This window comes from Syngnathoides biaculeatus, chromosome 15 (assembly GCF_019802595.1).
Source record: "Syngnathoides biaculeatus isolate LvHL_M chromosome 15, ASM1980259v1, whole genome shotgun sequence".
In the NCBI taxonomy this organism is placed as follows: domain Eukaryota; kingdom Metazoa; phylum Chordata; class Actinopteri; order Syngnathiformes; family Syngnathidae; genus Syngnathoides; species Syngnathoides biaculeatus.
This window is the reverse complement of record NC_084654.1, coordinates 18,710,492-18,725,407: the sequence shown is the minus strand read 5'-3', so window position 1 is coordinate 18,725,407 and position 14,916 is coordinate 18,710,492. Positions and strand designations below refer to the sequence as shown.

General features: G+C 39.7%; 1 protein-coding gene across 3 annotated transcripts in view; it reads right to left on the bottom strand.

Annotated features, from left to right (window-relative positions):
* Nucleotides 1–14,861, bottom strand: part of msrab (methionine sulfoxide reductase Ab) — a 66,159-nt gene extending 51,298 nt beyond the window's left edge. For all 3 annotated transcript variants that reach the window (XM_061843543.1, XM_061843546.1, XM_061843545.1), the window contains exons 1-2: nucleotides 14,253–14,861; nucleotides 9,292–9,544 (exon numbers count right to left, since the gene is read on the bottom strand). The gene's annotated coding sequence lies outside the window, so the exon portion shown is untranslated. The remainder of the gene's footprint in view (nucleotides 1–9,291; nucleotides 9,545–14,252) is intronic.
* Nucleotides 14,862–14,916: the final 55 nt, after the last annotated feature.

The following is a 14,916-nucleotide window of genomic DNA, read 5'->3' as shown; positions in this document are numbered from 1 at the left end:
CTGAAGCCTATCCCAGCTGTCAACGGGCAGGAGGCGGGGTACACCCTGAACTGGTTGCCATGCCAATCACAGGGCATATAGAGACAAACAGCCGCACTCGGGGCAATTTAGAGTGCCCAATTAATGTTGCATGTTTTGGGATGTGGGTGCAAATCAGCGTGCCTGGAGACAACCCACACAGGCACAGGGAGAACATGCAAACTCCACAAAGGCGGGTCTGGGATCGAACCCGGGACCTCAGAACTGTGAGGCCAACGCTTTTCCAAATGATCAACCGTGCTGCCCAACAATGGAATAGCATGCCACCAAAATATGTTTTCCAAAATACTTGAAATTTACTTACAGTGTACCTTAAACAATATGTTCTTATGCAGCGAACGATATATCATCTCATACAGTGAACAGTCGTCATAGGCTGTTATTTAGATAATTGACAGCCATTAAAATTCTATTGAATTTTATTTTTAACCCCCCAAATTCGTAAACAAGTGCAAACTGCATAAACCACAAATTAGCAAAAATGAGCAAAAAGAAATGAAGAATAAATGAGAAAAATGGGGGAGGGGGATTGGACAACAAATTAAAAAAAACAAAGACCAAATCTGCAATTATGCGACTGCAGGTCCACTGCAATTTATCATACAGAGAAACTAATACATTCTCTTGTGTGTGTCAGAATCTCATATGAAAACCTCATGTTCTCATACAGTAAATTAACTTAAACTATGATGCTAATACACTTAAAACTGTGAACCTTATGTTATTAAACAGAGTAGCTTCTATGTTCCCATCCATTTAACTTCATCTCTTCTCATTCAGTGGTTCTCATGTATTCGCTCTCATACATTGAACTGAGTACATTCACATCCAAAGAACCAGTTTTCTCATGCAGTAAACCTCACAGTGGAAATCATACCATACAGTCTATGCTTTCGTACAGCAGACCTATAAGTGAATCTCCTATGCTCTCATTTGGTCTGAAATTCAGTATTTTCTCTTACTGTGCATGTTCTAATTCAGCAACTTATGTAATCATAAACCTCAGAGCCTCTCATATAGTGAACTTCATCTTATCATGCAGTGTATGTTCTCATATAAAGGAACCTCACATTCTTATAGAGCGAACCCAATACACTATACTATTAAAAAAAAAAAAAAAACAGTCAGTGCACCAATCATGACTTCATGTCTATTAACGTGCAAGGGTGCCGGACTTAACTGAGTCCCAAAAACGCATTGTGACTCTATAAATTAGTCACGCTTATTAGTAGAAATAAAAAAAAAAAAAAATGGGTGCAGTGCTTTCTGCTTAACTAGGCTGCAAAATTGATTTGCCTGCATGACATTCTGTGAGCGTTATTGTTCATCACAGAATATGTCAGCCATGTAGTTTCATTACAGAAACAATTAAAAACTAAAAAGCGGAGTATTTATCATTTCAAGAAGCACTCAATGTGACAGAAAAAGTACTGTCCACTATTAATGAGACGCTCCATACATTGGAACATTTTTTAAAACCATAATAACCAAAAAGATTTTATCAGCTAAATATTTCATTCAGTAGTACTTTTCAAGTAACGGCGATTTGCCTGTCCTGTTCGTCATTGTGTTTTTGTGAAAAAGGTCAATTGGAGTTTTACACCACGCTGTATTTTTCTTTAGTATATTTGATATCGTTGTTGCCGTGTTTTCTTCCCCCGTACTGTACACCCCAAAGCAAATCAGTTGTGTGTCAAACAATAACATGTGAACATGAGAGGAACGGTGCAAAAACGGGAAGTAGGTCACATAGCAATATATTTGACAAAAAAAAAAGAGGGAGGCTAGGAGGGGGATGGGGAAGTGGGAAGTGGGGCATGGTGTGTGCAGAGGCGGTGGGATTTTTATTTTGGGGAGGGGGAGAATGCATCAAATTTGATGTCTGCATGCTTAAAGGAAAGTTGCAGAAAGGTCCTCAAAAGGTGACGATTTCATTGGGGTTGCAGTGTACAGGAGTAAAGATTGTGGTCCCTGGAGCATATCATCGTGGGCGACACACACACACACACACACACACACACACACACACACACACACACACACAGTCAGCTGCATTGATCAGATGTCAATGAACACTGTGCCACTAAACGGACACATACTTGCACTAATATTTACACAGCAAACAGAAAACATCCATGTAACAGACTGTATAATTATTCCGCAGGCGCACACAAACAAACACACACACACACACACACACACACACACACACACACATTTCCTGATCCCAATTAAACCCAGTCATCATCATCATGTAGGCCGCGTCACCCCGCAATCAGGCTCCTTAGTTTAGCATCCGTGCGGGTTCAAATAGCTCAAAATTGTGAATGTTTTACTAATTAAAGAGCTTCCATATTGTGTTAAACCTGCAGTTTTGAGTCTATACACCAAATCTGTTTAATAGAAAATATATTAACATTAATCCAGTGAAGTGATTCTTGATAGATTGGATCATGCACATGGATGGAAGGGGAAACATTTAGAAAATATGGATTGTACTTATAGACATTGCACACACACACACACACACACACACACACACACACACACACACCGCATCCTTGTCTCGTATATTGAAAAATATATTTAAAAAATTCACTCGTGTGACTATATCGAAATGAGTAATTTTTCATTCCTTTACAGGGTCAAATAATGAAATACTAATTTAGATTTAAACCCAGAAAATAATTATATTTGGTAATTTAATTGACTGCTCCAGCATTAAAAAGTAAGGCTACATTAAATTATTTTTATTTGAGTTGTTACTCGTTGAATAGTTGTGTATATGGCCTAACTTTACATTTTATTATTATATCCATTTTGCTCAAGCACTAGCGTGATTCCAACTACCTGAGACAAATTCCTTGTATGCAGCATTTTAACATTGACCAATGACGATGACTCTGATTTAAATGAGTGATATGATCCACAAATACGGATGTGGGGCCTGTTTTAATACCGTGAGAGTATTTAGTGTCCGACGAGAGACAATCTGTACAGTCTGAGGATGTGCAAAGGCACATTAACACATGAGCGAGGCTCTGGAGCACCAGTCTTCTCTAATGATTCCATAATCCCGCCCAAATGTTGCCTGTTTGCTAATCTCTCCATCGGATTACCCAAGTAGGGAAGAACCCTGCGCTCTATTTGTCTCGACCCGACTCCACTCCCAGCCACCGCCTTCTTCCTGCAGGGAAAACCTTGTGAATGCTCAATCTCATTTGTTCTCATAAAGTGAAACAAATTTTCTCTTGCAATCATCCTCATGTGTTCTCATGCAGTCAATCTCCCCGATTTATACGCTGAGCCTAATGAGTTCTGGAAATGAAACTAATTTGATGAAACTGTAAAAAAATAACATGTTCTCTCAGTGTATGTGTCGTGCACTGCACTTCATGTTCTCATGCAGTGAACATGATGTCTTATCATACAGCAAAATATGTATGTGTATCGAAAATGCAGTGAAACTCATTCTCATAAAGTCGTCCTTGTGCATGCACTGAACTTCGTGTTCTCATAGTGACCGGAGTATGTTCTCAGACAGTGAAGCTAATGCATAAATTGAACTTCATTTTAACATACTGTTCAGATCAAATTTTCTATTGCGTGGTCGTGCGGTGAACCTCATGTTCTCATACTGTGAACTGAGTAGATTATCATACAATGAACCTTTTCTGTTCTCATAAAAATAATGTTATAGTATTACAGTCACTCACACTTGACGAGCGCGACAGCGCTCGTGCGCCTTCGCGCTCGCAAATCTGCACAGTCGAGCAAGAAAAAAAAAAAATCATACACCTAAAATTTGTTACAAGTAGAAAAAATAGATATTGAAAAATGTTGGTTGTTTTGTGTATTCATGACATTAATTTACGTGTTTATTTCATAAACGTTGCTAACTTAACAAGCCTGCTCCTAAACAGTCAGTCTTCACCCGGAAACAGGAAATGCAAGTTAACCGTTCTGAGCATGTCCGGAAGTAATGCCAAACGGGCATGTTCAGAGCTTCTTCACGTACTGGGAGTGCATTTACTTTGAAAGTCATCAGCATCATGAAGCTCGCCAAAGGAAATTCAGTTACACCAAGGCGTGCTCAATGCGTCGATCATGAGGCAATTTTGGTTGATCGTGTGACGTTCGACTATCATCCACCTTGTCGCTTGATTCAGGTGTGGCCAATACGTGGCGCGCACGCACATAAAGGCGCGTTCAAGCAAGGCTATTTACGGCAGTCGCAGCAATGCACGTGTGCACCCCTCCTCCCCGCTAACTATAATAAGTATGAGACTCTGATTTACTTTGACTTGATCAAAGTTCTAACAGTCATTTTCCCCGTGGTACGCATTATCTTGAAGCTTAAAACTTTTCCCCTCTGCAGGCTTTAGGAAGATATAAATCATCTACTCCTAGCTTTCCTCAATGGATTGACAATAGATACTGCCATAAATTACGCTAGATTATAACAATACATCACGATTACCGATTTGTTACAATGTATCACTATATTGTTGCCACCAACGCCGATTATGTTGAACTAAACTTTCAGCATTTTCAAAACATGGCGGGTACAGACCGTTCGTGTTTATTCCTTGACAGGCCTGTGCAGTTAACTTTTTTTCAGATAAAGTTTGTCAGATCAAGAATTTTTATTGATGAAAAACTTTTAAATACCGTTTTATATCATGTTCCACTGATATCAGTTGAAATTGGAAATGATCATTTCTGAGTTTGAATTTTTTTGTTCTCTACTTTAGTTACGTATTAGTGGATTTTATTTTTAATTGACAGTTATGTTATTTTAATTCAGTAAGGTCTTGAGATTCCGTCCCTAATCACACCCGCAACTTTATCTGCGGGCATGACTCACCACACCCGTACATTTTTCAAATGTGAGTGACTGGTATTAACCTCATTGATTTTCATACAATGAACCCATAAATTCTCATGCAGGTAACATTATTTTTTTCCAGACATTTGTGCCTCATGTTCTCATATTTCCTCATAGGAATGTTTTCATGGCGAACAGCATCCATCTTCCTACAGTAACAATAGTACATTCTGATAGACTTAACCTCATATGCTACGATACAGTAAATATAGAATGTTCTAAGTGAACACATCCTTGCTTTGCTATGAATCTAGCAATATATATGCATGGGAAATTGAACCATATTTGGTGAATAAAAACCGGACACCATCCTTCACTATAAAGCAGTAGTATCCTGTGATTTGTCCCTACCCATTAGCATTATATGATTGTAATGTACAAGTTCCAGTTGAATACAATATATATGTACATGTAAAAATTTCAGATTTAATCATAGTGAAGGCCAATTGAGTAAAACAAGTATTGTAACGCACTAGTATTTTTGATTCTTAAAATATGTATTTTAAAAGAGTAACTTATAAAGGTAAAAGAAGAAAGTATCGGCCATAAATTGCAAAGGAATAAATTTGCGGTCTTTACCGAGTTAAAAAATAATGCCTAACTCCCTAAATGCAAGCTTGAGTAGGCGCCTTTTTCTGTTATTTTTACATTGTGCATTGAGCACCGGACGTCGGAAGATCTAAGCTCATTTTATTGGTTACACATCCGCCGTGTCTTATTCTTTCTATCTGCTATAGAAAAACACAATTTTGTGCCCTCTTCGAGGGCCTAAAAATGTCGCTTTGATTTTACAGCAGCGTTGGTACGCCTGGCCCTGCACATGTGTGCGTGTGTATGCGCACGGCTGTCCCATGCACTGTAGCTCAAACTGCAGTCGACGGTCTGCAACAATGCTTGGCGACATAGTAACACTCCTCGGGGCTGGAGTGAAAAATTGCACCGAGATTTTATTTGCGCTTTTAAAAAATAAAGGTTCCGCAATGTTGAGATATTTTGCAGCACAACACCCAAAATAGATATTTTATCCCTCGATTAAAATGGAGATGAAAGGGTATGTGTGCGTTTGAATGCAATCTGTGCGGCAGCAGTAAAATGCAAATTAATGATACATCCGTCAATTTTCTTTGCTGCTTATCCTCACAGAGGTCGCGGGAGTGCTGGAGCCTATCACAGCTGTCAACGGGCAGGAGGGAGGGTACACCCTGAACTGGTTGCCAGCCAATTGCAGATTAATGATACATATAATGTGAAAAAAATATAAATATATAAAAAATACATTATTATTATGGCTCATAGAGCACTTGATAAAAAAAAGTGAACAGGATAAAGCAGAAATGCAGCATCCTGTGTCCATATAACAGATGGATGCATAATGGTTGTAAAGGTTTGGGAAGTGAAGCGTGAGATAGAGGTGCGTTCGATTCAACGTTCTTAGCGGAGGAGAAGGATGATGGTTGAGGTGGGGGTGCTTTTTGTTCCTGAGGCTGTCCCGTTTCCCGCGATCAGCTGACGGATGATGGAGCGCAGAAGGGGGCAGGGGGCAAAACCTTGCATTGTCAGCCAAACCGCCCACCGTACCCCCACCACCACCACCACCTTTCCTACCCCAACTCATCCCCCGTGGGGGTTCCTCTCCCTTGGCACCCCCCCCCCCACCCTTTTGCATGCTGCCTCCTGCAACATTTACATACATTTCTCAACGGTGTCGCGCAAGAGGGTTGGCCATTGCCCTTACATATAGCATATGACACTTTTACATGAACATAATCAAGTATGGCTAATTAAACCCAAATTGGACATTTCCACTTAGGTGTGTTCTCATTTTTGTGTAAATCTTGAGTTATTTTGCACGTACAGTCAATTTACACTGTTATACAAGCTTTACAATGACTACATATGATTGCTGCAAAATGTCAATTCTTAAGCGTTGTCCTGTGAACATGCAAAAATGTGATGCGTATACTCTTTTTATACAGATACAATACATGCAATATGGGTATTAGGGGACCTAGACCATCACCCCCCGCCCTCCATCACCCCAGCCAGTGCCATCCCATACTCCCATACGGGGGGCCTTGTAAAGTACATCCTTATACGGTGGAACTAATACCTCGTCATGCAGCGACTCTCGCATGTTGTCATCCAGTGAATCAATCTCATCCTCTCAGACAGTGAACCTAGTACATTATCTAACCCATAGCTAGTAAATTATCATACAGTTAACCAAACATGTTCTCATCCGGCGAATATAGCACACTCATTCACGAACCTCATGCGTTCCGATACAATGAACCGAATATGTGCCTGTGCAGAAAACCTCATGCATACTCACGCAATCTAATAGATTCTCATCCAGTGAACTGAATATTTTGTTTTCATGCGGTCAACCTAGTATACTCTCATACTGCGTACTTAATATGCCTGCATACAGTGAATTTAGTAGGTTATTTCATATATACATATATGAGAGAGAGAGAAAGAGATACTACAAATATAGGTACCTAGATCTTATGATTACCATATTTGTTACTTTGAAATGAAATTTCATAAAGTAAACCCAATACTAAGTTCTCATGAGGTGACCCTAATACTGTACATTCTCATACCGTGAACCGGGACTTTGAACACGCATTAAATCATTATTTGTCCTCATACAAGCAACTGAGTTTGTTCTCATTAAGTGAACCCATCTTGTTTGTATATGCGGTTATACAGTGAATATATTGCACTCTTATATTGTGAATCTAATAATCTGGCAGTGAGTGAATCTATTATGTTCTCATACAGCGAACCCATAGAGCACACAATGCATTTTCTCATTATTCCAGTGAACCTCACACATTCTCCTACAATAGTCCAAATACACTCTTAAATGGTGAACTTGGTGAGTTCTCATCCAGTAAACCTGCTATGTCCTCATTTAGTCTTATGCATGTAACAAAATTCTGTTCTTGTACCCTGGACCTTATCCGCTCTTCTGCAGCATTTATTCAACAACGACGTGCGACATGTATGACATATACGTGAACTTCCATCAACAACGTTCTGTAACCATTGCATGTACGAACGCTGTGTATATTTCGCCACATATATGTGCATTTAAAGGGACAAGACCGCCCCCCCCCCACGACCTCCTCCTTTTAGCCAAAACCCTCACATAGTCACATCCACCCCCCCACCCACCCCCCACCCCCAGCCCCCGTTTTTCCTGTGTAATCCCTGCCAGCTGGCCTCGTTGGTTAATCCCTCTGCACTGATCAGATAGGCCACGCATCCAGTACGGGACAGGGGCAGATAGGGGCGGGACACTCCTGTCTATGCGTGAGTGCGAGTGTTTGTGTGTGTGTTGATGAGGTGGGGGGTGGTGTCGACCAGAAAGCATAAATTGCCGCTCGTGCCTTTGCCTCGGCGCAGTGTGTCTGTGCGCAAGCCAGTCGCCTCTCCCTCCTCCTCCTCCTCCTCCTCCTCCATCCCTCTATCTCCTCTTCCCTTGGATGCTCATACATATATACCTTCTTGGCTTATATATGTCTCATTTTGGGTTTTTTTTCCTTCCCTGAATGGATTTTCCCTCCAGAACGGTGTATTTATATATTTTTTTAAAACCTCCCTACTACCTGTTTTTTTTCCTGACTGCATGCCTCCCATCCCTTGTTGTCCGCCATCCCCAGCATCCCCCCCTCCCCTTTATCCCGCAAGCATGCGTAAGGACCTCGGGATGCAGAAATCAGAACAGAGGATGCGCCAAAACAAGAGGAAATACCGCAGCCTCCTCTCCTGTTCGCATCTGGGATATGACAAGTGCATTTGTTATTTTATAGGTAAACCGCTTCATTTGTTTAAAAAAAAAAAAAAAAAAAAAAAAGTTGTAAAGTTTCCTGGACTAACGTTTCTGTTTGAAACGCTTGATTTGATATTTATTTATTTCGAGCCTCTTAGCGGCAGAGAGGTGACGGGAGAGTGGGAGGACGTAAGGGAGGAGGATGAGGGAGATAACGACGCGGCTTTACCGACCGTAACGATGCGACGCTTAAAGCCGTTAAGCGGCGGCGACTGAGAGGGGGGTGGGAGGAGGGCTGATGGCGTCGTGTGCAGGAATGGGACCGTGCAGCCCCAGTTGTCTGCAGCCACTAAAAGGTAGCTCGCTATATCTCGCGTTGATGCCCGAATCTTTTGTTGCATCTTTTTTTGGTTTGCGCCGCAACTGCTTATGTTCGTCGTCCCGATGAGTCCGCGCCGGGTCACCTCAACGATGTCCCGGTGTTTGGTTTGGGCTCTTTGTGTTCACAGTGGACCTTGATTTAATTTCAATACAATTAAGGCACGCGGTGAATGCCAAGAGAGAAGCCACAGTCTTCGCTCACCTGACGGCGGGAAGTCACGTACGTCCGGACCGCCCACAAGACGTCGCGCACAAAAGGCGCAGTGAAGGTTAAGCAGCTTTCGACGCGGCAATCCAGGTCGGTAGCGAAAAACATATTTCCATGACGGCGTTTTTTCATCAGAACTGGTTTACCAACACGGGCCAAGTGGACAGAGGGGTCGCACGGAGTGGTGGTTGGGTGTGCCATGTGGTGACAGCGGGCCACTTTAAAGGTCTGCCAGTTTCCGCTTGACCTGTAATGACAACACAAGGTTACAAAGTCACAAACGGGGGAGAAAAAGAAGCGTGCATGGCGGTTTAGGTGTGACTTTGGTCAAAATGTTTATTGCCATGATGGAAAATATCTACCTCAAAATTTTGAGAGATTTGATTAAATTTTTAGTAGGAACGGAAATATCTGCAAATGCAAGTTAAAATTCAATAATTTCAATAATAAAATAGAATAGAGAAAAAATATAATTGAAATGTAATATTTTCCCCCTAATGGATAAAAAAAATAAATCACAATTCAGAATTTGGGGAAACAGTTTTATTTGACTTGAAAACAATTAAATACATTGTTTTTGTATGTACTTTTGTCTTTTTGTTTGAATTTCTTCTGGTTTGTTGTAAAAAAAAAAAAAAAAACTAATCTCAATAAAGGAATAATTGTCATGAACCAAATTCCCATTTGTTTGCTTTATAATACCAAATAATGTCAGAATTACGGCAAAAAAAAATTTTTTTGTTTTGTTTTACGTTCCGTGGGCCACATTCGGCCTGCATGAGCGTTTGAGGCTGCCCGACGTCCCATCGTTTAAAAAAAAAAAAAAAAACTAATAAAATTTCAGCCAAATTGCTGTAAAAATGCAAAACTAAATTTCATTTAACATACAGTATATTTGTATTTTTTTTTAATCAAATGAACATGCCCTGGTTTGAGTCAATATAATTTTTTGGGGGGATGGGCAAAAATGATCACTAATAATAACAAGCAGCGCAGTACTTTAGTGTCAATCCTGTAGCCTTAATGCATGAAAAGCACAATAGATGGGACAGTTGCATTGACAGGCGTGTTGGCTTTTTGTTGTCGTTTCCTCATGGTCCTTTTGAAGCGCACACAATGAGCGTGTGCGGAAGGGCAAGTGTGGCGAGGTCATCAACCTTTTTTTTTTTTCGGGCCGCCATCTTGCTCACTGTCTGCACATTATGCACAACGGTTCTATAGAATTGGAACAACCCCCCCCTCCCCTCTGTAGAAATGAAGAGGAGGGGGTGTGTCTCAAACAGCAGGTGACCCCCCCATATATTAATATACCTACCCCCCACTACTACTATACATCATCATGACACGTTATTATTCTTTTTAATATGATTGTTGAAGAGCACCGCTGTTTTGCATTCTGATGTATAATATCATACAAAATATTGTCTAAATTGGGAAACAACATGACTTTTTAGTGTCTTCACTGTACAAAAGAGGCGGGAATTGTTAACTCATCGTTATATAAGAATATCACCATAAAGCGATTGTGCCATAATCGACGGCAAAAAAAAGCCATCTACATCATTCACAATATTTCTAGTCAGTGTTGAAAGAAAAGTTCTATCATCAAGTATAGATCGATAAAAATATGAAGTGAATTAATTCTAAAAGAATAAAACCTAACCATAAAAAAAAATCTAACTCGTATCTTTTCAGTCATTACCATATGTTGTCAAGTTTTGGAACACAATTTTACAAGTTGTGTAGCTACACGATGCCAAACATATTAAAACATAAAATTAATCATAAATTGAGCACAGCCGTTTCATTTCCCGAAAAGTATGATACTTACTTATGCCTTCTTAACAAAACACAAATGTTCATGATTGCACAGTTAAGAAAATAATTGTTTAGCTATGCAGTGTCGAAATACTACCACGGTCGGAAATTGCTCACCCTTTGTTTTTATGTTGCAACTACATGATTTGTCCATTATTGTATTTCGATAAACAAAACGATAAAAATTTTTCATCTTATTTGTTCACCTTTTGTTTACATCTGTCTTTTAGCCACGCAGAGACTGCTATGTATTACATCAAAATCATCATAAACTGGACGTACAAAAACTTAGTTCCAGCTCTGCCTCGGACTAGCAGACTTTCGTTTGGGACTAAGCAATTTTATTGAACCATTTAACCAACATGCAGTCCAGTGCTGACTGGACTTACGAGTGCTCCAATGAACAAATTCTTCAACTGACAAACCGTCTCTTGGTCATTTCGGGTTACGGGTCAAAATTTAAGCGACATTTAGAGACACCGTTGTTTGCGTTAAGTGGAAAAAAAGAGAGCCACAGTTGTTAACGGACATTCTTGTAATTAATGAAGCACACAAACAGTCAAACATGAATACAAAAATTCATGTTCATGACCACGTTCCTTACAATCACTCACTAGGCCATGCCCCCTTTAAAGATGGATGTCTCAAGCTCACATCTGTAGCTGAGACTTCTACAGTAATTAGACTTTTTATAAGACCAGTTTATCCATCCATACATTTTCTTTGCCACTTACCCTCACGAGAGTCGCGGGGAGTGCCGGAGCCAATCCCAGCTGTCAACGGGCAGGAGACAGGGTACACCCTGAACTGGTTGCAAGCCAATCGCAGGGCACGTAGAGACAAACAGCCGCACTCACAATCACACATGGGGGCAATTTAGAGTGCCCAATTAATGTTGCATGTTTTTGGGATGTGGGAGGAAACCGGAGTACCCGGAGAAAACCCACGTAGGCAAGGGGAGTACATGCAAACTCCACATGTGCAGGGCCGGGATTGAACCCGGGTCCTTAGAACTGTGAGGCCAACGCTTTACCACGTGACCCACCGTGCCACAAGACCAGTTTATTAATTTAAATTTTCTTGTTTTCGTACAATATCATGATATTTTTCTTTATTTAAAAATATATAGTGGAGTTTTGGAGGGGGGCGGAACCAATTACTGGAATTTCAATTCATTTCAATGGGGAATACTGATGTGATGGTACTGTAGGTATGAGTAACTTCAGTTACGAGCTTGGTGACAGAACAAATCAAAGCTCAAAGTCATGGGACCGCTGTATATAACGATAACACATGACGTTGGTGGTTTTATAGCCTCATAATTCCGACCGTTCAAACTGTTAGGTGACCACATTTCTACAACATTCATTTACTAAAGTGAAGACAAACTATTGAGACAAAGACTTACGTAGTTGTATACACTCATTTCATATCAGTCACATATTCTGGCCGACCATTTACAACCAACCAGTGGAAGCACTTTCCGGTTGTCTCCAGAATATCGAAAATAAAGTGGCTATTTCTTATTATTGCGTCAATTACCACTGTTACTACTTCTTAGGGCATTTCATTGTCAGACCCTCGCTTGCAAACACACGCACGCACACGGCACAGTCAAATCAATCTAATTTAGTCATGTAAATAGGGGTCGGCACAGGCGACATGGGGAAGCGTCACTAATGGAAGAAAGAGATGGATGCCTTATGATAATGAAGGCACAATGAAGCGCTAGCATGACCTTGCGGTGCCAAGTGTGGAAACGTGCACACACACAAACACACGCACGCTAATAACAGGGTGAAAGGAACTCATACCAGGATATTTCTTGTGTGCACCAGTAAAATGTCCCCACAAAAACAAAGATCTCCAATAAAAACGCGGGACGCTCAGGGTTCTGCCACAAGCGGACGCACACAAAAAGACAAGAACACATTCTTGCCACACACACTGGATGGAACAATGCCAGGCAAATTATTGAGAGATGCTCATTATTGATAGGGTAACAAAAAATATTAAGGGCACCTTTCAGATTTGACAGAGGGCAAACTGTAAACACAACACGAAAAACAATTAAAAGTTAGCGTTATGTTGGGACTCAGCTATGAGTGCACCTAATAAAGTGTCCAGTGGGTGCATATTTATAATTGTGAGAAATATAGATTCAAACGCCTTAGTCACAGCTACTATATAACTCCATATAGCTAGAAAGGTTTTAAAAATCTATATTAAATAACATGGTGTTAAATCAGTGCTGACCATGATTTTAAAAGTATGTCTATAAAATGCACAAAAAGTAATGAAAAATAAAATATATTAGAAATAACCAAACTATTACTCAACATACCAAAATCTAAAAAAAATACAATAAAATCATTTTAAAATAGAAGTAAAATGAAATTTTAAAATACTGGACAAAAGTATATGCAAGTACTAATACTAGAACAAAGAGAAAAACATTTGGCAAAAATGGACAAAAAAGATTTTAAATACAAAAAAATGGACAAACGATACAAAATTATTAAATCCTAACAATAGTGAACATCAATAAGAATATGAATACAGTAATTATAAAATGTAAAAAAATAAAATATTAACGTCACAAGTCATTCAGAAATTTGTAATGCTTCAGTTAAATGATTCTTAAAATAGAAACAACGTTGAAAATACCTTATGAATAAAATTCTCTCTCAAACGAGATAAGACTAGTAAATGCAAATCTTAACAGAAAAAATGAAATGGCTACATAAGGAAAAATTGTAAAGTATTACATTATTTAACTATTCATTTGAATGCTTATCGAATGCAAATAAAAGTTGTTCATTACATTTTAAATTTTAAAAAATTAGCTATTTTAGGTTTGCTTTCTTTTCTTAAGACCGCCTAACTAATTTTATTAATTTAAATTTTCCATCCCCCAAAAAGCGACGAGGAGCCAAAATGGAGTCCCTGGAGACTCTCAGATAAGAGTCACGGGAGATCCCCTCGAGGCTGCGTGCTCTCCACTCACACGCGACACGTGCCGTCGCCTCCCGCCCGCAAAAACCGCCCACCTCCGCCCCTCGTCAAAACATTTTTCACTGTCCTCAAATAAACCCTGCGCGGAGAGAAAAGAAAGGGGAAAATGGGTTCTAACTTACCGAAAGCAAGGCAAATGACATCGAGGAAGTCTGCACCACTAAAAATACATCTCTTCAAGGGACACATATTAGCGACCGTCGTTTTACCGATTAAAAAAAAAAGCTACCTTGAGTTAATAGAACGACCTGAATTCACTTTTAGGCAACATTTAAAAACAAAAACGAATACCTCTGTAAGGTGAACTCAAATCAGGCGTAACAATATTTGTGAGGTATCTTAAATGGTTTGTCAAAAAGTCGTTAGCTTAAGCCAGCTAGTTGAGTGGTCACAAACCCGGAAGTACGGCATCCGAAAAAGGTCATGACGTCCCACAAATAAAATGTCAAAAAAATTTCACAAAATCTTTATTGCCATGAATAATCGTTAAATTTGTTTATAATGTAAAAGCTTACATTAAATAAATTTGTGTGACTTCTTCCTGTTCTGCAAAGCCACGCTTGAATATGTGACATTTATATTCTCAATTTCTCATTATTGGGTTTCTGTTGTACTGCATGATCAGTAATGAGCCAGTTCAACCAACCAATCATTAATATACAAATAAAAGGAACTGCTGTCAGTAATTTTTCCATCAAGTCTCCCTAAAATGGAGATTCTATGTATCGTCTTCTGATTTAAGAAGCATGTCTGTTTAAACAGAGGTGACAAGTTTTACAATTTTTA